This window comes from Protopterus annectens, chromosome 3.part1 (assembly GCF_019279795.1).
Source record: "Protopterus annectens isolate FY-2018-M chromosome 3.part1, PAN1.0, whole genome shotgun sequence".
In the NCBI taxonomy this organism is placed as follows: Eukaryota; Metazoa; Chordata; order Ceratodontiformes; family Protopteridae; genus Protopterus; species Protopterus annectens.
Window position 1 is genome coordinate 333,485,457 of NC_056732.1, and position 25,032 is coordinate 333,510,488.

Below are 25,032 nucleotides of genomic sequence, written 5' to 3' on the forward strand. Positions count from 1 at the left end.
ATATTTCATAATATCTGAAAAATCCCATTATAGAATAATTTGATGATAACTTTAAATAACACTTGATGCACACTGTTACAAAATATTTTGTAATCAGTAATACTGAGTGTCAGAGGTCTCCATTTAGCTAAATTTAATCTATTCCCTTTCTTATATATGCATTTTAAAATGCCATCACAAACAGCAGAATGTTGAATACCATTAATAAACCAGTTAGTTAAAATATGCACTTTTTATTTTTTTTCTGAAATAATGGCATGTTGTATTTTCTTCTGCACTTTTTAAGATTTGTTTAATTTACTCAAGGATATAGGCCGTTCCAGAAACTCATTATCATATTTAATTAGTTGTGGTACTTTCCATACTTTTATGTGGGTTTTTTTATCATAAATATCACAAACATAATTTTCAACATATTTCATAGTAGTGTCTTGAGTAGTAAAAAGCCTGCCATCAGAGACTTGTAAGGCTTCCATATAATTTGACTCATATTTTGTCATTTTCCATGGAAAAGGAGAAGCTTCTGGCTTTGAACCGTGAATAACTTATTTTTCTTTACATTACAAAGAAAAAGAAGTTATGTTTTACCATAACATTCCATCTGTATTGTTGATCCTCGTTCAGTCATTACGCTTGGGCTATCGGTTACAACCTCAGAACTCAGCCGGCCATCTTCCAAGCTCACAACAGCCATAAACTCTCAAGCTAAACTCTTACCCACAATTCCCCTCTCCGTTGCCTCAGATTGAGTTTGCAAGTCAAAGGAAGTAGAGGCTATCTCTGGTCAAAGGACCTAACAAAAATGGATGATGAGATCCACTATAAGCCTCAGGAGGGGGAAGGAGGGTCATAATGACTGAACGAGGATCAACAATACAGATGGAACGTTATGGTAAGACATAACTTCTTTATCTGATATTGTTAATCCTCATTCATTCCTTATGCCTGGGACAGAGTCCCCAGCTACCTTTATTCTTGGGAGGCTCTCATGGAAGGACATTCCTGAGCACCACTGAACCAAAGGACGCTCTTCCTCTGGAGGCCAAATCCAATTTGTAATGACTGATGAAGGTATGGGGGTCTAGCCCAAGTTGCAGCTGCACAAATGTCAGGTAAAGAAGCTCTAGCATGAAAGGCAGCAGAAGTTGCGACCGACCTAGTGGAATGAGCCCTAACGGCTGTAGTCAGAGGGATATTGTGAGTTTTGTAAATAAATGTTACACAGTCTTTTAACCATTTAGCCAATGTGACCTTAGAAACAGCACATCCAAGTCTAGGACCAGAATAAGACAGGAATAGTTGATCTGATTTGCGAGAAGCCTTAGTTCTCTCCAGATAGAAGCAAAGTTGCCTGTGAATGTCAAGGATATGTAGACAATACTCTCCTCTGTTAGAATGATTGGGAAAGAAAACTGGCAATTCAATGGATTGGTTAATGGGCATTTCAGAAATCACTTTTGGCAGGAAGGAAGTATTAGTTCTCAGTGACACTCTATGAAAGATTAAGTAATGTTGTTTGATGCATAGAGCTTGAAGTTCAGACATACATCTGGCTGAAGTAATGGCGACCAAGAAAAAGTTTTCCAAGAAAAGAACTTAAGCCGCAGTCAATGCTCGCAGGACTAGAGACAGATCCCATGGCTGGCTAGGCTCTCTAAAAGGGGGTTTCAAATGATTTACACCTTTTAGAAAAGTCTTGCATAATTTGTGTGACGTAAGAGAAGAGTCATGGACACCATTGTGAAAATTAGATATCGCGGCCAAATGAACTCGAATGGTAGAAGCAGATAGGCCAGATTGGAATAAACTGGACAGGTACTCCAGTACTACCGGCACTGGTGCTGAAAAAGTGAAAAAGGGTCTATCTCTTTTTCCTTCAGCCAAATGGTAAACCATCTTCCATATGAGTTTCCCCCTCTGCCTCTAGGGGAAAACTCAGCTCGTGTGCCACGGAAAGAACCCTGAGACTTTTTGTGCCACATCTTCCCACTCTTATGGTTTCTGGAGAAATCTCATTGAGGGGAAGAATAGCGAACACCCATGGCAGAAAGGATCTTACCGTCCTGTTCACACCTAGCCAGTGTGTCTTTAACCTTGGGTCCAAATAGCGAAGAGGCTTCAATGGGAGCATTCAGAAAGGAAGCCTTGAAAGGTTCTGTTAAATCACACAAGCACATCCAGGCATGCCGTCTCATGACTATGCCTGCACCCCCTGCTCTAGCTGCTCCTTCTGATGCATGAGAATTCAGACACATGGAGGAGTTAGAAATCAATTCAAGGGTGGCTAACTGTGAGGCCACTTTGTCCCAGACCTCATCAGACACAGCTCCGGCCAAGGTTTCAGAGAGCTCAGAAATTAAGTCTCTTTGAAGCTTGGTAAAATGTGCCATATAATTCAGGGACCTGACTACAAAGGTCGCTGATGCAAAGGTAAGCTTCCCTAATCTGTCCAGTGCCCGGGACTCTTTGTTGGGTGGGTGGACAGTCTGGCTTTCTTCTTGCCAGATCCTTCTTTGTTGCGGCTGCCACCACCAAGGCATCTACAGGAAGACCTTTGGACCAGTGAGGCTCACTATCTGGAGGGGACAGGATTTTATCTGGCCGGTAGGGAATGGCATCAGGAGCCTTCCAAGCATGCTGCACAATGAGCTGGACAAGGTCGTCGGTAGGTGGAGTAACCCAAGAGGTAGGGGGCCGGGCATGAAAGGCCTGCAGAAACACAGACTCTTTAGAGGTCTGGTTAGAGGGCTGCCAATCACCTCTCTGCTTAAGTATTTTGAAGATATCTCCAAAGGATACCTCAGAGGGTGACCGAGGGGACCCTTTCCCATCATCAAAGTCTGTGTCTTCCATGAGGGTCTCTTCTGGGGAGTCCACATGCTTCTTCTTACTTGAACTCTTGTGATGAACTTCCTCAGGGGGGGAATCTGGAGAAGACAGTGCAAGGGGAGCCTATAGTGGGAGTATGTCCTGAGACCCTTGTACCCGGTGTCCGCCAGAGGTGTCTTGTGTAAACTGCAGTCCAGAGGAGGATGGGGGCACTGACAGCAAAGGATCACCAACAGACATGAGAGCCTTCTCCATGAGTTGAAAGGCTGGTCCACCCGAGGAGGTCACACCCCGCTCAAGTAAATCAGCCCGTCGACTTGGAGTCCCTGGATGGCTGTGAAAAACAGGAGTACGTACGTCACAGCTAGCATCCAGAGCAGTGACTGGAGTGACAAGTCTCTCCTGCCACAAAGGCAACTGTGACTCTTTAGAGAGGTCCATGAAAGGAGCTGAAGTGAGGGAAGTCTGTGCTACAGCAGGGGGCTTCAAAGGCAATGAAGGAGGAGAATAAATAGGGGTCCTTGGAGAAGGGTGATCACCTCCAAAGGAAGAGTAATTCCTGGAGGGTTGGATACCTCTGGCCAAAAGCAATTGATCCACAAGGTGCACCACATCATGCTCCAAGAGGCTTCTAGTGGATCTCACCGACATAGCTGAAGGGGAGTCAAGTCTATTCAAGGATGCAGGAAACTTGGTGTCTTTAGACAATGCTAAAATAGGCGTCTGCACTGAAAACAACAGAGCCATAAGGGCTTGTACTACTGGTGTCTGCACCGAGGAGATCATCTGTGCCGAAGGCAAAGACTGCACCAACGAAGTCAGTGCCGAAGTGGTAGTTGGCACTATGGTAGGTGCCAATGCGGAAAATTAGGTAATTGGTATGGAGAGAATAGTCGGTGCAGAGAAAATAGCTAGAGTCAAAGTAGAAGCTGGCGTAGGAACAGTCATCAATGCCGGAAAGGTCTGCATCGAGGAAAAGGTCGGTGCCGATAAGGAAGTCTAAACCGAGGGGCCCCTCAGTATCGATGAGGTATAGGGCACAAAACCTGGTGCCGAAGGCTTCGGTGCCGAAGATCTAGGCATTGAAAGCCTCGGGGCCAAGGAAGTCAAATCCAAACTGGAAAGTTTGGCCTTCTTAGGTCTTGGTTCCTGGTTGTCCCAAGCAGGAGATGATGGGAGAGACTTGGCCTTCTTGTGTTCATCTCTTTTCTTATGGGAACTAGGAGGGGTTGAAGCCTCCGCCCCAGAAATAGCCTCTGAAAAGGAAGATTTAAGTAGTCCCTTTAAAATCAGCTTATTTTTCCTTTCCACCAAAGTCCTGTTAGAGAAATTAGCACAAATCCCGCAAGGCAGGTCAACAGTCAAGTGAGGCACACCCAAACAGTAAACACATTACGCATGTGCATCCGACATGGGCAGTTTATGCCCACAATCCACACATCTTTTAAATCCCGGACTACCTTTTTTCTCTGCCATGACAGGATGAAGAAAGAAAAGGAAGGAGGAAGGTACCAACAATGGTACGAGAAATACCCAAAGGTAAAACAGGAAAGAATTTACCAACGATGATAAAGGAGTTACCCATGGTAGAAGAAAGAAGGGCTAGAAAAGAAAACCAAAAAAGAGTTTCTAGATATGATAGGGTAAGGGATAACTATTCAACAAATTTAGAACAGAGAATAACTGCAATACGATAAAGTATTATCAAAGAGATTTACTTAGCTCAAGAGAAGTGGCTTGACACGACTGAATGGCGACACGGCAAATGAAATCTGAGGTAACAGGGAGAGGGGAACTGTGGGTAAGAGTTTAGCTCAAGAGTTTGTGGCTGTCGTGAGCTTGGAAGATGGCTGGCTTGGTTCTGAGGTCGGACCCGATAACCCAGGCATAAGGAATGAATGAGAATTAACAATATCAGATCAATTTTTTTCTTCAAACATGCCTTGAAACTTTTTTTTAAAAACTGTATAGCATGTACACTTACATTGTATAGCAGAGTCATAACCCCATATGAAATTACCCTAAAGCTTTATATAATGAGTCCGCATATCTTTCTCCAATACAGAATATATAGTTTTATATTTTGCTTATAAAGAAGCCACCAGTCAGTCAGAGATGGGCATAAATCTGCCAAAGACAAATGTTGTTGCAAAAGTTCTACAAGCTCTCACTTCCAGTGAGATGTAGCTGAGATTTTCCCTGTCAATTTTTTTATTCTTTTACCAAAATAGATCTTGTTTGTTAAATTCTCCAAGGCTAACAAATAATGTTTTAGGGCCAAGTATCTGTATAAGCAAAGTTCTATGTCTCAGTAGCAAAAGATCCCCTCACAAATGTGTGTCCTAAACAAGGCCCTAGTTTAAGTTTCCTCTCTGTAAAATCTCCCAAAACATTTAACATCATTATTAAAATTTTTAGCATTTTTCCATAAGTGACAGTTAAATTGCAAACAATGATAATAGGTAAAAAGAGTAGAACATATGCCTGCAAGGAACTTAATACATTATCATGCTTTTTTGCAACAATAGGGGCATGTATAGAAATAGGATGAAATACACCAAAAGAATAGCAAAGGTCACAGAAAACAAAACATACCAGAAAGGAGACTGTGACATCTAATAATTTCAAATGCTTTATATAATATTGTGGTGCCACAATATAGGTCTTTCCCAAACGACCAGTAAACATCATCACCCCAACAAATGATACTTGTCAGTGTTATATTTCAGTTAATAATCTAACAACAAGCAAACAAATTATATCTGTAAGAAGAGGTTTACATTTTTTCTAAGACTACACGATAGCTGTATTCATTTATAAGGCTGTTAACAGTGAGACAACATACTTGTATATAATCCCTTTCCCTTTTTAGCAATGTGTTTTGCCCTACATTTTAACTTGCATTTTTCTAACCCTTTCCCCAGTAGTATTAAGAGTATCGACATTACCATCACTGGCATGCTTTCAGTATAGTCACTGTTGCTAGTATCCCTTTTTGTTTTCATCATCAGTAGCCACAACACTATGAGTAAGACTGCTCAGCAATATCATATTCACAGCTGTTTCATTTACAACTTCCTTCACAGATGAAGGAATCTAAGGTGGTATAGAAGCAGTAGTGGGCAAGTTTGATTTATCAAGGTCTTGAACCTCAAGACAATTGAACCAAAAATTATCTATTCTGTTACATTTCCTACAAAACTTAGCACAATTCTAGGAAGTATGGTCTACTTCCCTGCATTAACAGCATTTCTTTTTAGCACAGTTTTAAACTAAACGATCAGGAGAGCCACAACAAAATACATGTTTTAGGTTGTCCTGTATAATGCACATTAAACCATACATATAAACAACACAAGCAATGTGAATAAAGTTGTAATGCGACTCATTATTCACATGCACCAGCAGAAATGTATTTTTAAGCGATTGTACTTATGTACTGTACTTCTTACTTTAATTTTTTAAAAAAAAAATATAGTGTATTAGGAAGAAGGTGTGTCTAAAAAAATGCTGGGATATTTTGGGGTTTTTTTTTTAAATTTTTTTGGGTTTTTTTTTGGTATAGGTGCTAGTGTGTGAAAGAAAGCACGCTAAGTACATATACATATTATAGCTGAACTTTGAAGGTGCTTTTTCTTCGGCCTGTCCCCGGAGAAGGTCGCATGGATGGGATTTTTACCGATTGGCTTGTCTGTCGTTGGTGTGTGATCGGATCGAGTTATGAAGGATTTGGGGGATCGTTTTCCTTTTTTTGATGTATCGTTGAAGTGTTCAGAATGGGAAATTCTTCAGTTGTTGTTATTATATTGATAGTGTGAGTAGATAGAAGAGAAGGATTGTTCACTCACTGGTTTTTGTTTTTTTTTGTTTGACAGCTTGGAGTAGTTGTTTGGTTAATTGGTGGTGGTGGTTGGTATTTTTTTTTTTTTTTGTGTGGGAAAGTTGTGTGCGATGGCTTTTAGTAGTTCTTCAAAGCAGTATTTGGTCAAACAATGGCTCCCTACATATTTGTTTCCATAGTATAATTTCATTTCATGTCCTGAACTGCATTCCTTTAAACTGTGTATAATTCCATACTGTTGAAATCAGTATAATTTCATTTCATGTCCTGAACTGCATTCCTTTAAACTGTGTATAATTCCATACTGTTGAAATAACTGAATTGCCACAAAACTAAGATTAAGCAATCAACAACTTAGATTAATAACTATAATATGTCTTTTTTGACTACTTTTTTTTTTTTTTTTTGAGAAAAGAAATGGAGCAGCAGATGCAGAGCTGGACATGATGAGAATAGAATAAAAAAAAGGGTCAAGCTATTTTCAAATGTTCTCAGAAATGTTTCTATTAATGTTTATTTTTTAAACCTTAAAATCAGAATAACAAAGAGAAGAATGTCTTAACTTAAGCTTGAATATAAGCTGTATAAAACTGTAGTACAACATGATGTTTTGGCTTGAATATTCATGCCAACAAAGGTATAATTAGCCCACGGGAGACAGTTTTTTTAAGTCCTATTTCAGAAGAAAAGTCTCAGCAAGTGGAAACCTTTCAAAAAGTTAAATCACAGAAAGGTTCCTTTCTTACATGAATAAAGTCTGTAATGTCTTTACCAGAGAAGCCTAAAAGAGATATAAGAATGCCCTAAACATCACACCGATCAATTTGCTGACTTGAAATTGATGAAATTCATACAATAGGTAATCTTCTAGTCTAACAAAGAAACTTTGTGGTAGCTGAAGCAGTCTTCTGAACCAAGTTTGCATATGTTGTTGTTTTCCTTTGGTAGATTACAAACAGCACTTGTTCCATAGATCTCAGGGGAACAGAGTGTGAGCATGTTCCTTGCTTTTTAACCTCTGACTCTGATTGCATAATTTCCTGTTTACCTTCCAAATTACAGCAATCCATTATAGCTCTCCAAGAAGCAGCGGTAACTGTGCTAGGTTCATTTTCAGCAATCAATGTCAGCCTGCCTTTTTTTTAATCTGATAAACCACCATCTTCCAAAACAGATATTAGAATGCCATCTCTCTCAGGAACACTCATCTCCTTCTCCATCTCTTCCTAGCAGGGTTGCCAGACGTCCCTATTTGGGCGGGACTGTCCCGGGATCAGCAGCCTGATCCCGAGTCCCGCACTGCTGGTTTAAATCCTGGGCAGCCTTCGCTAAAGATGGAGCTTCTTGTGTTTAATGCAGAACATCGCAGTTCCGCATTAAACAGAAGTAGTTCCGTGTTTAGCAATTTTTGATTGGCCCGTATACCGGTATACGGGCCAATCAAAAAAATCGCAAAACAGAGCTACTTCTGTTTAATGCGGAACTGCAATGTTCCGCATTAAAAGGAAGTAGCTCCGTGTTTAGCGATTTTTGATTGGCCCGTATACTGGTATACGGGCCAATCAAAAAATCACACAACAGAGCTACTTCTGTTTAATGCGGAATTGCGATGTTTCGCATTAAACAGAAGTAGCTCCGTGTTTATTTATTTTTGATTGGCCCGGGCCAATCAAAAAAAAAAAATAAACACAGAGCTACTTTTGTGTGTGGAAGACCTTTTTTTTTTTTTTAGTCTTCACTTGCTGTGAAAGACTTTTTTTTTGTCCCTACCTGGCCGGTCAGAAATCTGGCAACCCTGCTTCCTAGTGTGCAATGCAACTACCCCAAGGTCTGCCATAGTAAAAGAAAGGAGAAGGGGTCCTTATTTAATACAACATTAAAAATTATTTATATATTTATGAAATGTACATATTTGCAGACACATATATACACATTTCTATTTCTTACTATTTATTATTTTTCTTATAACAGTCTCATTATTACTCTTCTATAATTGACCTCCACTCCTACTTCTACAGCCATAATCTGATTTTTCACAGTATATCTGCCAAAATCCCTTTCCCAGTAAACAAAATTTCATTTAATCTTTTGTTCCAAATACCCCATATTACATAAAATAAATTCCCATCTATCTTTCACATATATAGGTTCATAGGTTCATAGGTTGGTACTAGGCTATTGGCCCTAGGGCCTATACAAGCTTAGCCATACAATTCCCTGGCTATTTCTTCCCAGAATATTTACTTCCCTGGTCCCCTGTCTAGCAGGGTGACTGACGTGATTCCTGGAGTGAATTTCCTATCTCCCATCCAGTCATCAAGTTTCCTTTTGAAGAGGGCCAAAGAGGCGCTCAGCTTGACATGTATGGGCAGTCTATTCCAGAGTCTGGGGAGTCTCTGGGTCAGGAACGTATCCCTCCAGCATGTTTTGTACATTGTGATTACCAGGTTTAGATCCCTGGAGCGTGTGGCTCTGAGGGATTGGGATTCCTTTAAGTGTAGCATATCCAGCAGCTCTGGGTTTGACATGGCCTTGTATGTTAAGCAGAGATCGCCTCTGAGTAGGCGATATGGGACAGAGTATAGCTGGAGTTTTTTTAGACGGTCAGCATAGGGCATCTGCTTTAGGCTTGTGATTCTTTTAGTGAGGTATTTCTGTGGCCTTTCCAGTTGTTGCAGAAGTCTTGTGAAGTACATACTAAATGGGGCATTGTACTCTATAATGGGTCTAATGAGGGACAGGTACAGTGGGACAATGACCTCCTTTTTTCTTAGTGATAAGGTGTGCCACATAGAAGGATTTCCTGACTGTTGTGGTGATGTGGTTATCGAAGGTGAGACCACTGTCCACCTGTGTCCCTAAGTCCCTTATCACACTTTTGGTGTTTAGTGTACTGCCACTTATGTGGTAATTCATGGGTACATGGTTTTTCCCAAAGGGGATAACTATACATTTCTTGGCATTGAGCTTGAGCCCATGGCTCTGGCACCAAGCATCTGTTTCTGTAAGGCCCTTTTGTAGAATATCCACATCATTTGGGGATTCAATAATGGCTCCCAGTTTGCAGTCATCTGCAAACTTTGTTAGCCAGAGTCCCTTAGTGCTGGCCTGTACTTCAGAGAAGTAGATGCCAAATAAGAGCGGTCCCAGGACTGAACCCTGAGGTACTCCACTTGTCACTTGTCTGGAGCTGAATTTTGAGTCGGCTACTTTTACAGTGAAGGTTCTGTCAGTAAGTCAGTTGGCAACCCATCGAGTGATGTAGGGATTAATACCCAGATTTGTAAGTTTATCTATGATTCCAGAGGGGGGGATGGTGTCAAAAGCCTTGGCAAGGTCCAGATAGGCTCTGTGGACCATCTTGCCCTCATCCACGGCTCTGGAGACCGATTCGAAGAAATCAATCAGGTTGAGGAGACAAGATCAGCCCTTTACGAAACCAAACTGGGTGGGGTCCAATGGCTGAAGATTGCCAATGTCTTTGTTCATAAGTTCCATGATAATGCATTCCATGGCTTTGCAGATCAGGCTCGTCAGACTGATGGGATGATAGTTCCCGGGATCCAAGGCGGATCTCCCCCTTGTGGAGTGGGATAACTGTAGCTGTGCACCACTCATTGGGCATGAAGCCTGAGGTAAGGCTATGATTAAACATGACACTTAGGTTAGGTGCCAGTTCATTTTGTAGTTCGTGTAGTACACAGCCCGGGATGTCATCTGGTCCTATGGATGCTGTATTCTTAGCTTTGGAGAGTGCGTTTTTTACATGTGTGGCCGTGATTACCGGAATTTGGCAATCTTTTGGTATTGAGATGGGCCCTTTAGGGGGTGAGAGGGGGGTGAAGTTGGCACTGAATCGATCTGTCAGGATATTGGCAATATCCTTGGGATCAATATATTTAATGCCATTCTGTTGTAGCTCAGAGCAGATCTGAGCATTGCTATTTAGATTCTTGACATAACTATATAATGCCTTGTGGTTGTCCTTGGAATCTTTGGCAATTTTATTTTCGTAACTAGCTTTGGAGAATTTTATGAAGGATCTCAGCTTCTTATTGAGGCTGGTAAGGGAGTATTTTGCATCCTGGGAGTTTCCTCTTTTCTGCAATATTCTTTCTTATTATTCCTATAACATCAATACACAGCCATATTAATCTCTATATTGTTTATGTCATTAATATTCTCAAAAAATTTCTTCAGACAACTTTTTCCAGAGTTTCACCATTTTTTAAGTTTCAAAACTACGTGCTCTCTTTTCTTTTCCTCCAAACAAAATAAACATGGCATATTCCCCCTTTACTGGTAACTTATTTATAGCCAGGCTCCATAGGAAATACCGACACTCTAATATGTTGGTACACCACCTTTTCCTTTCTTTGATGCTTTAATAATTTCTTCTGGTAAATTTCCCCATGCTTATACACAATAATATTATTTAATCACATTATTATACCACATCCTTCTATCGTTCTCTATATCATCAATTTTTATTTTTCATGTTAGTGTTTTATCTTGATAATTTTTAATTTCTTCACATATTCTTTTTCTGTTTTTCTTATTCTCATAATCTACTGATTTTTGTACTTATATTTAAATATTCTCACCTACCATAACTTTTACATCCTCCCTTTTACTTACATCATCCACGATTTCTCTCACAACCAGTGACAATTCTTGACATCCCTTCCCTTTTATACCATATATATTTTGTTCTATAATATCCCACATGCTTCCTTCCTTCCATTCTCATCTGTATTATTCCCTTTAAAATGTTATAACCCCTGTTATTTAGCATGATGGCTCTCCATTTTTTATTTCATTCTTCTCATCTTCCTTCCATATAAATTTTAATATCTCATTCAGTAACTCTTCATAACAAAACCTTCCTTCAACTATTCATTCAGTACATTTACAAAATACTCTCCTTGCCAGTCCATTAATTTCCTGTACTTTCCATACAGTATATCATCTGAGCCTGATAGTGAATCAACATTTTCTTTAAGTACTTCATCCAATTTACTGACTAATTTATTTTTCAGATTCTTTCTTAACTCATTTTGGAAATGTCGTTACTTTCCATTTTTTTCTCTCTCTCATTTATTTTCCAGCCTTATGCTCATACAGCTTTCCACTTCTTTGTACTATGACACATAATTTGCGCTTGTGTTCTTTTTACCTCTCCTTTCACATTTTTCATTTCTCTCATTATACTAATATCCTCCTTCACCATTTTACCCAAATATGCAGAGCCCTTTTTCCCTGTTCCTTGTAAATAATATATTTGCCTAAACAGTAATGCCTTATTTTTTCTCAATTTATTTTATTTGTTTTTTCCATATCATGCTACTCTCGTGTATTATTCTCTAAATTCTCTAATGCATTTTTATGAATGTTCCCATGCTTCACATTCTCCTCCTTTCTTATATCATCTTACCACTGGAAAAAATATATATTTTTTTATACTTCTTTTTAAATTCAATCCACCACTCAGATCAATTTTATAGAAGTCCTTCATGGTTATATGATCCTTCCATAACTGCAATACTTCCTACTCTCACATTTTCACCCATCATTTTTAATTTATTCTTTTTATTATCTTCCCTATTTTAATATACTCTCTTTCATTCATCTAAATGGTCTAAAAACATGTCACAACTGTATCACCAGCTGCTTTTCCTAAGCCTTCCAGTAATACAAAATATTCAATTTCAGATCAAATTTACCACATTTTTCACTTCCTATATTTTTTATATCTTGCCCTTTCCTTTGACATCATCCCCTTAAATCATAATTAAGGTCCTCTGCAATTATAATTTCCATGTTAACCACCACATGGTCTAATATTTGATGAAACAGAGTCTCTCTACCTCGCATACACAACAGTTAACATTCCCATCCCTACCAATGTTACATCTAGTATTTTCACTGTTTACAAACATCACAACCACTCCAGAACAACTTTTAGTTTCCAAGTTCCATATTTTATTTCCACCCCAAAATTTTTCTTCATTTGTCAGGAGCTTACATGCTCTAACATAATGACTTATGCACTACATTTAGCACACCACTCCAGTATCCCCATCCATCTTACAGTATTAAGAATACTGTTCACATTTACTGAAGTACTCTAAAATTGTTGCTTTTCCTTCTTTTTAACTTTAGGAGAAATATTTTAAAATTTTCATTTTCTTAGTTTTACTCTTCTCCTATTTAGTAATTTTTCTTGGGTTTTATGTACAAATAATCCTTGATTCTTAAAATTAGATTTCTTTACTGGCTAGAACTTCAAAGAATTTCTTAGTGTCAATCCCTTCACCTAACCTATCTTCCTCCATATTTATTTCTTCTTCTACAGTTTCTTCTTCACATAGTTTACCCTCTCCCTCAACCTGTTGTTGTTCATCCTCATGTATGTTGCTTTCCCCTTCTCTTTCATTTACTGTTTGCTCTTGACATTCCATCCAAAAGTTTCCCTTTTTTTACACAACCTGCATTCAGCAGCCACACATCTTCTTGCTGTATGTCCTTTGTTCCCCACAGTAGTTGCATTGTATCTTGTCACATTCATTAATTAAATGAGAAAAGCCCCCGCCCACAAAAAATAAAACATTATTTAAGCTTGCCGGCATATCTTAATGTCTTTCTATGACCAGCTACAAAAATAACATTTGGCAAGTGGTAAACCTTGTTTTTTTCTTTTCATATTTCAAACCCGCTTCCAACCTCCAACCTCCATTCCATAAGTGTCTCTCATCTCTAAGTTTCACAATGTTATCAATATTTCACAAAAATCCTGCATGCATATTAAATACCTTATTCTTCAAGTTCTTTAGTTCTTAACTGCAGAGTAACATTTTTTTAACATTTAAGTAACTACCAAAATAATAATAATAATAATAATAATAATTGTTCCATGGATAAATGTCCTTGGTTTTATTACACACATCCAGAAATTTCATCAGTCCCTCAGTTTCAAATGTTAAGTCACAAAACGTTTCTGTCACTATATGTATAAAAGACCTAATTTCTTGAGCTTTAAATTCCAGAATAGTTACCAAATTGTCTCATACATACTATCTGTCTAGTGCAGTGTCATGTTTTCTTTTTATTCTCAGAGTCGGACTCTTATTTTTAAGAGCTGCTGCACCCCTTTTTGCCAGCTGTCACTGCTGCATAAGTTTTAACTGCTGCATTCTCTGCTAACACATCTCCTGCTTCCTTCTTCATATTACTATCCTGATTTCTGAAAATGTAATCTACCGTCTCACCCCATGAAACAGCAGAACTGTCACCTGGATCATCCTGCTCGATTATTTTCAGCAGGACATCATCCGTAAGCCCGCCTAATGCCAGTTCTGTAATCTGCTCCACTCCAAGGGACTCGCTTACTTCCTTCTCCTTTAAGAACAGCGACTACTGCTCATTTGTAACATCCACCACTCAGGAATCTTTATCTGCATTCCGATATTCCATATTGAACAAATATTTCTCCAAATTCTCATTTTCTACCTCCAAGCTCTCCGTAGCTTTTCTCTCCTCCTCCTCCTCCTTCATGCTGCTGCTGCTTCCCTTAGGTCTCTTCCTGAATTCTGTAGGAGCCCCCAGATGCCATCCAGCAGCTCCAAAAGAGTAGGGAAATTCCTCTCTACCCTGGCCAAATTAGCCCTTGTAGTATAAATACCACCTCAGATCTCCCCCCGAAAAGAAGCCACTAGCCTAGAGGGATTAACCCAGTCAACAACAGATAAGTAAATAAATACTTTGCACAAACAGATGAAATGAGGAATATGTTATGTCACGTGATGCTCGCTAAGACAGTAGGAAAAAGCCTAATGTCTTGTCTCATGTGTAGCAGTTTTTTTCCACATGGTATGGAGTATGAAGCCTTCATGTCCTCTGGGCTCATTTCAGTTATAAAATCATAATGAATTTATTACTTTATATATCACTCAAAGAAACCTTGCACATTGTTGTGAACTAAATGTAAAGACATTTGCAGTATTAGGTGCTGTGAAATATAATGTAAAAATCTGAAAGCCAACAGCATGGGATTTATCTTAAATACATTGGATGTATCACTGTGCTCTTAAAACATCATAAACACTTGTTTTAGCTCCTTTTGCACACATCCTGGCCTAGAAGACTATGTCACTTGTCTTAGAATAACTTGCTTTGACTGTCCAAAAGTCAAATAAATTAGCCACAGGCTAAAACAGTGGTGACTATTTTTTCACATTCTGGTCCTCTGTACCATTCCCCCCAACACACACTTATTCTCTCTCCACTAACAAATCAGAATAATGATTAATCATAATCACATGACAATATGTTTACAGTGGCCAGTCACTTTCATAAATGGCTCTCTCCTTGTACTCAATGTCAGATAACTCATTTGTGATTTTATCAAAGTAGGATACTCATATGTAATATTTTAACTCGTGTTCGGTTGCTAATTGCATTATACATGATGCAAGTATGATTTTAGCTTGACATCATTAATGCATTATTTGTCTGAGACTGACGTACCTTGAAAAAAGGAGCAAGTTATGTTTATTTTTTTATGTAATTATTGCTCTTCCTCAGAGCTGCAATGACCTTGGAGTGAGAATAATAAAGTACAATTTACTGGAATTTATGTGGGCTATGTATTTGCAATACAACCTTATCAGTAGTGATTAAAGCTTAAGTAGAAGTTACATTTATACCCCCACACACACACACACACACACACACACACACACACATACATGCACACTCACTTGTTTACAGAATGTTGGGTAAATGGTGGCTGTTCAACACCAACTCCCTCCTAATCAAGCTTTAAGGTATGCTGCCACCAGTTAGTCAAAACTAACAAAACAAGAACACACACAACTGTTCACACTTAAATAAGCCAGCACTTAAATATCTGAATGTTAGCAACAGATTAAGTAGCATCAGTTTGCAAATCAAAACCAAGAAAATCTAAAAGAACTACTGCTCAGTGCTAGGAGTCTAAACTTAAGACTCCACTCCCTAGAAGCTCTCTTTACCCTAGAGAATGGTGACATTTGTGCGGTCACTGAGACATGTTTCAAAGCTGCAGAGAGCACACCAACTGTGCAAGGTTATAATGCCCTCCACACATTTACACCTGCTATGACAAAGACAGGGACTAATGGTGGAGGTGTCTCGATTTACATCAAAAATAAATGCACCTCATGGCTGGTCAAACAGGGCAATGCACTTGAGCTACTCCATGTTCAAATCAGTATAGTCAAATCCAATACCACTTCCTGGCAAGATATAGGTCCCCTCTATGACCCAGGAAACCCATATCATGTATTTAAACTTATTGGAAACACTCACCATCCAACCCAATACCATATTTGTGTGTGACTTTAATTACCCCACCATTAACCAGGAATCCTATACGACACCAAACATACAGGCATAGAGATTCCTGGATTTTGTAAACATAAACTCCCTGGACCAGATTATCAGTGAACCAACCAGGGTGCAAAAACACTGGATCTGGCCCTCACTAATATGGGAGAGTGCTGCACACCTCTAGTGTAATGTCTTCCCTGATAAGGCCAGACCACAAAACGGTCTCCTTTGAAGTAAAAATAAAACATGGGCCCTCAGCTAACCCTGAAATATTCAGGAACTACTCTAAGGCTAATTTCCTGCTATTAAGTGATAACCTGGCAAAAGTTCAAGCCCCCATAAACCCTGAGAACACTGCTGCCTATGCAGAACTGTTCACAGAAACTCTATACAAGCATGTTAATAGCCGCATAGAGACAGCTGTACCCACCAGGAAAAAGTACAGAACTAACTCAAAAAACAAGGCACATTGGTGGAATCACAAAATCAATAGGCTGTATAACAGAAGGAAGAAAATCATGTCAAAAAGTGGGAGGTGCAGCACCTACCATAAAATTAAACAAACATCTCAGAGGACAAAGTCTATCAAAGCTAAATTTGAGGTAAATTTGGCCTCTCAGGCCAAGGACAACCACAAGGCATTCTTTAGCTATGTCCACAACTTTAAATGCAATAGACAATTGTGTGCAGAGCTCATTGTAAATGGAGCCACCTATACTGAGCCAGAAGATATAGCAAACCTATCGGCCAACAAATTCAGCTCCAACTTTCTCCCTCTTTCCCCCTCAACCTTCCCTCAGGAAATATCATCAAATATAACTTCTCCTGCCATCACCAGGGAACAGGTCCTTAATGCTCTCGCTAAACCCAGAAACACTGCATCAACGGGCACAGACAATATCCCAGGATGCATTCTAAATAGCATGAAAAGTGACCTATCAGGACCTCTGGAATTGCTATTCAACTGTAGCCTCCAAACATACTTCATGCCTCATGAATGGAGAACAGCAACAGTCATCCCTCTGCACAAAGGTGGGCCATCTATAGACCCTGAAAACTACAGACCCATAAGTCTCACTAGTCTTATAAGTAAAGCCATGGAAAGAATTATCATGGAAATTATCAATAATGATATACAGTAGTAAACCTCCAGACACTGGACCCAACCCAGTTTGGCTTCACAAAGGGCAGGTCATGCCTACTCAACCTAGTGGACTTCTTTGAGAAGGCCACCAAAGCAATGGAAGAGGGCAAAATGGTTCACACTGCCTATCTTGACCTAGTCAAGGCATTTGACACAATACCCAACCCGGGCATTGTTGACAAACTCAGGAGATTAGGTACAAACCCGTATGTCACCTCATGGCTCATGGACAGGACCAGGAAGTTAGAATTGGGAAGTCCACCTCTACAAAGAGGCCAGTCACAAGTGCAGTCCCACAGGGATCGGTCCTTGGACCGCTCCTATTTGTCATTTACTTCTCTCAAGTCAAGGTCAATGTTAATGGTCTCTGGCTGACTAAATTTGCAGATGATTGCAAATTAGGAGCTGTCATTGAATCCCACACTGACACAAATGTTCCTCAGGAAGGGCTGACACAGACAAAGAACTGGTGTCAGAGCCATGGACTAAAACTAAATGCCAAGAAATGCATAATAGTATCCTTCAGGAAGTCATCCACCCCTGGTAACTGTCATATTGACAACACACCATATAGAGTTGACCCAATAATCAGGGACTTAGGGACACACACAGACAGTAATCTAGCCTTTGACCATCATGTGTCTACAATAGTGAAGAAATCATTCTATGCTGTGCAACTTATAAACAATGATATTGCATCTAGTTCCAAGGAAGTCATTGTTCCACTGTATTTGGCATTCATCAGACCTATCATTGAGTACAATGCCCCTTTTGGTATGTACCTAACCAGGCATCTCTAACAATTGGAAAATCCACAGACGTTCCTCACTAAAAGAATACAGGGCATAAGAAAAATGTCCTGTGCAGACCGCCTCAAGGCCCTATCCCTGTATTCTGTCTCCTACAGGCTGTTGAGGGGAAATAAAAGCCTGGCATACAGGTCATTGTAAGACCTTACTCTGATGGACCTTCTGCATTTCCACAAAACAAACAGCACCAGAATTACCTGTTCTAAAGACTTAAACCTTGCCTGTAATATAAATAGGACCTGCTGGAGAGACAGGTATGTATCCCAGAGATTACCCCATCTTTGAACATTCTCCACAACCATGTGAAGCAAAGTATCTCCCTAACCAAATTCAAATGTAACTTGGACAATTGGATAGGGAACAGGAAAGACATCCCTGGCTTTGCAACTATGTCTCTAATGGACACAGGCAGCCTGTAAATGATTCATCTCCCAGACCCCAGTTGTAAATGTTTCATCTTCCAAGGCCCTGATTACACTTATCAAGAGTACCATAAATTGTCAGAGATTTGGGATGCATGGCTAGGCTTAAAAAGGCCCTTCTGGTCATTAGCTTAGTAAACACCTATGAATCTATTAGTGGAAACCCCACAGTTAGTTACCAGTAACACAAAGAAATCCATTAAAAAATAAATAAACCATCAGCTGCAAACTTTCAAAGTTAAATAATTATATTTAAAGTAATTATATGAATAGTATACTATTTGCACAAGGAATTGAAAATAAAACATTCAAAACCTAAATAATGGTAAAAGGCTGTCTAGCTACACTAGAAGCTATCCAATGTTGGTTAAAATATATATACTGCCCCTTTTACTATCTCTTACTTTTAAGTGCAAAATAAAATGTTGAAAACCCTTACAAGCAGTGGAAAAGCTCGATTTCTAAGGGAACCCACTAGAAGACACTTTGGTAGCTGTTAGCTTTTTATTTTGAATGAACAGTCAGTCCCTCCATTTTAAAAGTCCAGAAACAGGATTTTCTGTTGTTTTAGTTTGAATGTACAAAATGTATTTCCTGTTTCTTGTTATATCTCCAATGGAGAAGGGTAAGATTCAGTGAGCTTGAAATGAATAAGTATATCATCATTCTTCCAAGTGTAGCAGCCTGCAAACAAACTTTGCAAACATTTATAGACTACATTTTCACAATAGTAAATGTAATTACATTCCACTTTGTACCATTACTCTTAAACATTACATATTTACTGAAAAGGCAAATACATTTTTTTTTACTTTTGTGTGTTAAAAAGTATTTGCAAACATTTTAACTGGATAGAGCTCCAATACTGCTATTTTATTTAATGCATTTTCTTTTAAAAGTCAATTAATGCTTTTAATATTAGTCCATTTCTGCTCACACATCTCCCTCCTTGCAAGATTCAAGCATATTTTGTTATGTGACCCTCTAGAAATAAAGAGGTAAAAAACACATTTCGTGTCATACTCAGAGAGCGTTTTGTTTGGAAAGACCCTCTGAGTTTTTTGGTGACAGTATGGAACACTTTTAATATTTTAATCTGGCAATTCCTTGTCCTAATAGTTAGCTCTGGTCTTTTGAGTGGACGTTGGGTCCCTGTGCCTGCATGGTGCTGCACCACTTGGTGCACTCTGATATTGTATGTATTCTTCACACACTTTTGACAGTGCTCACAAGCTTTTTGATGCTTCCCTTTTGTAAGTTTTCACTCATCTGAAAAAATGAATATTACAGGCTATTACTAAAACAACCTGATGATAGGCTCTTGGGGCTACCAACAGCTCCAACAGCTGCATCACATTTGTTCTCTAGGCCATATTTAGGTGTTCACTGTCTATACAACAACCAGGTTTTCCAGTATATATACTGACCCTGTCCTTGAGGACTAAGAGTCACCCTGGCTATCTCCCTCATGTCTTGCAATGTGAGGTCTGGGAGCCCTGCCTGCTTCACACTTCTAACAGATGTCCAGCAATCTTTGGCAACTGTGTCTCAGAATGAGTCTCAGTGCTATAAACCATTATTTCTGAAGTTACACATTGAGAAGGTCTAGTACCCACTGCCAGCTGTGGCTCCAGTTCAAACATTTCACTACCACCTAGCTGTTCTTCTGGAGTACATACATTCCTAGCCCCTGTTTGGAGGTATGGATACTGATTGGGTCTCATCACTGCTACCATTCCACTGTGATTGCTTCCATGCTTAGTTGAGTGAAACTACATATGCATAGGGTGCTGTGTAATCAGATTTGCTACATGTTAGAATATGAGCTCAGATACCATCAGTCACTGCCGCCTGCTTGTCTCCTTGCCCTTTTTCCCAGTCCAAAGGAGTCCTGACCAAGGACACCTCAACACATCCCTTCCATCATCCCTACCTGGAGTGGACTGCCCAGGCAGGTAATGTTTCTAACAGCTACAGACTTAACAATAGTTATATTTGGGACTTCCAAGATGGCTGCACACTGAAGAAAGCTTAATTCTGGCTCACCCAGTGTGAAAACAGAAACTTAGAAAAGAAAGGCAGTGAATTTGTCTTTGAGGGTTAATTTCAGTAACTGGCTAGTAAGCGTAGTGCCTGGATGCCATCAAAGAAGAAATTTAGATAACCTGAAAGAAAATTAATAACTAAAGGTGAGGAGAAAACATTGGCTGGGAAATATCCTGCAGCTGTTCAGCAAAAAGCAGTTCAAGCTCCAGCTTTGGTGCAAGACATGACTTCCAGTAATCTAGAGGAAAAAATAAGTCAGATATGCTCAGAGCTGATTAAAATAAATGAAACACTAAAGGAGTATATCTACTCAAATAACAAAAGGCAGGAAAAAAAGGAAGAAGCTTTAAACATATATTCAGATGAGCTGACAAAAACTGCAAAAATCAGAGGCCATAAGGAAGAAAAGGCTGGCTGAGTATGAGACTGCTCAAGAAGAGATGTTTTAAAAAATGGTAGACTTAGACAACAGAGCACATAAGGAAAACCTGAGATTTTCTGCTGTACCAGAGAAAGTGGAAGGAACAGACTGTATTCATTTTATTAAAGCACAAATATGCAACTGGACTGGTATTCCACAGCAGGAGTTGCTAACTGAAAAAGCACATTGTGTGCATATTCCAAACCTGGCCATTAATGAGAAAGCAACTCAGAGCTTTAATAGTGAGGATGCAATCCTACAAGCAGAAAGAGGTGATTCTGAAAAAACTGTAGCAGAAGGAGAAAGTACTAAAAGTGGAAGACAGTAGATTGTGCAAAATTATCACTCACTATACACCAGGCAGAAGATGAATAAATTTATTCCAGCAATCAGGGAATGTCAAGAAGCAAGTGGGAGATTCAAGCTGCTGTATCCAGCTATTTTCAGAATATGTTTTCCTGAAGGGTTAAAATCATTTTTTAGGCAGAATATGCTAAAGATATACAAAGGTTTGTCCAGCAAAAAGAAGGGTATTCTGCTTCTTATTCTGATAATACAGCCCATAAAGAGACTATGCAATTGAAACCTTTTCCAGTGTTCCAAAGGAAAATGCTTTTAGAAAAAAAAGCACAAGAGTTGACTAGAAGATCCAGGATTAAGCTGGAAATTAACCAGAGACTATATTTGGGAAATGGGGATCAACAGAGAGAAATCCAGCAACTCAGAAATTGATGATTAAATGTAGGATTTCAAAGCATTAATTACATTTGTGAAATATGAAGAAACAAGAAAACCCAAAAATATCAAACTTTTCTGACATGTTAGACTTCTAGGGGACTCCAAAGCATATGCCCCACTTCATGTCATTAATGTGGGAAAGAACATTTAGGAGAGAGGGCAGTAAGTAAAACAACATTTTGTTCTTAACAGTATTTTTAGAATACTTGACATATACTACATGCTATAAAGTAAACATTTTCAGTTATTTTTGTGCAATAGGAATACTAAAATAAGCAGTTTTCCTTTTTCCTTCTTTCTTCTTAATTTTTTAGAAATGTAGGTAGCTACTGCAATGTAAAAAGAGAAAAAAGCCTGGACAAAAGCACATGATATAAAAAAAAATATGTGCTTTTTCTTACTTTTGCATAGGGGAATGACTAGATTAAGATCCTTGGCTTGATCTAATAATAAGTTTTAAGGGGAATTAAATAAATAAAAGAACACTGAATATAATAAAAAGTATTTCTCTAGCAAGTAAATGTTCATGGTTCGGTACTGTAGTGGAAGACAACTATGATCTAGTTCACGTGTTTCTATGGAGACAATCTGATAAGGAGGCAATAAAAACAAAATATTTCTTTCTTTCAATGGCTAGGAGATATTTTTTTCTGAAAGCATTCAAGTTATTTTCTACATCTGGGAATGACATAAAGGTAAGACAAAAAAGATGGCACTTGAAAGTAAAATCATAGGTAACCTTCATTATAGGTTAATTTAAACCTGTGAGTGTGGCTGTCAGTCTGGGACAGTTCCTGTTAGGATGGTTAACTTCATTATTTGAAGAGGTACATAGTTTGTGTGTTTGAATTAAGTTAATAGCTTCTGGGGGTGTTCTAGGGAGGTGTTTTATGTTTTTGTTTGAGGGTTTTCATTAAAACAAAAAGTCGTACAAGATGTGGCATAGGTTCAAATGGCTATGACAAGAAACAACTATGTAAAAGATCAGCATGACAAACATTACTGTATGCATGTAACATAAAAGCTGAAACTAGACACATTAAAAAAGCTGTTTTACATAATAATTGGGAATAACTTCTTATCACAATGACAACACTTTCTATATTATCTGTAAGTATGAATAGTCTCACAGATATATCCAAAAAAGAAGGACCAGTGAACTATATTCAAAAATGTAGAGTGTAAGTAGTTATGTTACAGGAGACATATTTGGAAAGAAGTGAGCATGTGAATTCAATAAAGGATGGATATTCAGAAGAATCTCTGGGACAAAGGAAAAGGGGAGTACTTATATTAATTGCAAGAGGAGATCCAGTAATGATAGAAGAGGGAAAAAGATAATAATTATTCATTTGTAGCACTAAGGGGCCACTGGCAAGGGTGGAGGATTATTCTGGCATGTATTTATATTCCACCTAAAACTACTAAAATGGAGCTTAAGAAAATTCTGGGAGAAATAATCAGCTTTCAACAGGGAAAATTGATTATATGTGGTGACTGGAATTTGATTTGCAACAGTGTGGATGTATCTGTGGGCCTAGAAGGGAAATATAACAAAAGAGGGTAGATTTTTGAATAGATTTATGAAAATATTTGATATGGAGGATGCAAATTTAGTAGCAGGAGTTTGGAGAGAATTTACATATTATTCTAGAAGGAACAAAAAGTGGGCTAGGTTAGATAGAAATATTTTACAGGAACATGTGTATTTAATTGAAAGTTTTGATATACACCCAATAACTATTCCAGATCATGTGCTGATAATAACTAAAATAAAAATGCGGGTAATGGAGTAAAAATGAGACACCAGCACTTCCCCAAATATCTCTTAAAAAGAGAGGAATTTAAGGAATGGGTAGTGGAAATTATTTGGACGTTATTAGGGAAGACAGAAATTTCTTCTGAAAATATAGCTAGGGAGTTGGATTAAAGTGAAATTTAAAAATAGGGTAGACATAAAAGAAAAAGAGATATGGTTAAGAAGTAACAAGAATTATTTAGAGGGACTGACAAAGGCCAAAGTGTTGCAGAATAGGGGGAATCTCACATAACAAGAAGAGGCATAATTACAGAAAGTGCTAAAGAGAAAATAAGTGACTACCTTGATAACGTGCATGAGTTTAGAAAGATTGCCATTATACAACTGTTTTAACTGTTTTTGATAATAACTCCAGAGCACAATTTTTTTTAACACAACAGCTCATGTAACAGAAAGTAGAAAGGGTTGTTGCCAAGCTTAGGGAGCCTAAGACAAGGTAAATAACCAGAGATCCTGTAGAGGTATTAGAAATATGTTGGAAATGTTATGAACATTTGTATAAAGCAGAGAAATGTGGAAATCCAGAACAAGTACATATGAAATGTTTATGGAAGAATTAAATATGCCAAGGTTAGAGGAATATGAGGCTTAGTTGCTAACAATTAGGATAGCAGGAGATGAGATAAAAATGGTGATATATAACCAATCTACAGGAAGTCCCCAGGGATAGATGGTATTCCTGTGGAAGTTTGAAAGCTAGGAGGGAAGAAAGTATTAAAGATGTGGAAGGTTTTCTTTAACAGTATTTTATAAGGAGGAGAAATACCAACATCCTGGAAGCAAGCTGTCGTGACTATAATACCTAAAGATAGTAAAGACCCATCAGATCCAGTTCATATAGACCATTTCAATTCTAAACCATGATTATAAATTGTTTATATTTATAATAACTAAAAGAATTGCAAAGGTGATGTCAAAACTGATAGATATGCATCAGTGCATTTTCTTGTACAGAGGAGGCAAACCCTACTGACAACATTAATAGAATGATGATCCACAGGGAAGCAGAATGTAAGAAAATAATACTGTTGTTGTTGGGTCTTGATATTAAAAAATCATTTGACAGAACAGCTTAGATTTTATGAGTAGGGTACTGGAAGCATTTGCATTCCCTGACAAAATCATAAGGTTGATTAAGAGGATATATGAGGGATTGGAGGCAAAATTAAAGTGTGAGGGTTCTTCTCTGATAAGTTCTGTTTGAGTAAATGAACAAGCAAGGGTGTCCTCTTTCCCCTGTGTTATATGAGTTATATTGAGAACCATTTGCAAAGAAAATAAGGGGCTCAGAATTTCAAGGATATAATTGGTATGGTAGTCAAGAAAAGTTGGCTTTATTTGCAGATGACATTATTTTATATCTGATAAAACCAGAAAAGGATATTTCCTTGTTGTGGAACATTCTGAGACAGATTCAGGTCTTTTCAGGATACAAAAGTAATGAAGATAAAACAAAGGCAATAGCTGTAAGCTATGTACCCACATGGGAATTGGTTCAGCAATACCCATATTTATAGGAACATGATAAAATGAAGTACTTAGGACTATTATGGATTCTGTTATGGCAGCTAAAGTTATATGTGAAGACACTAAA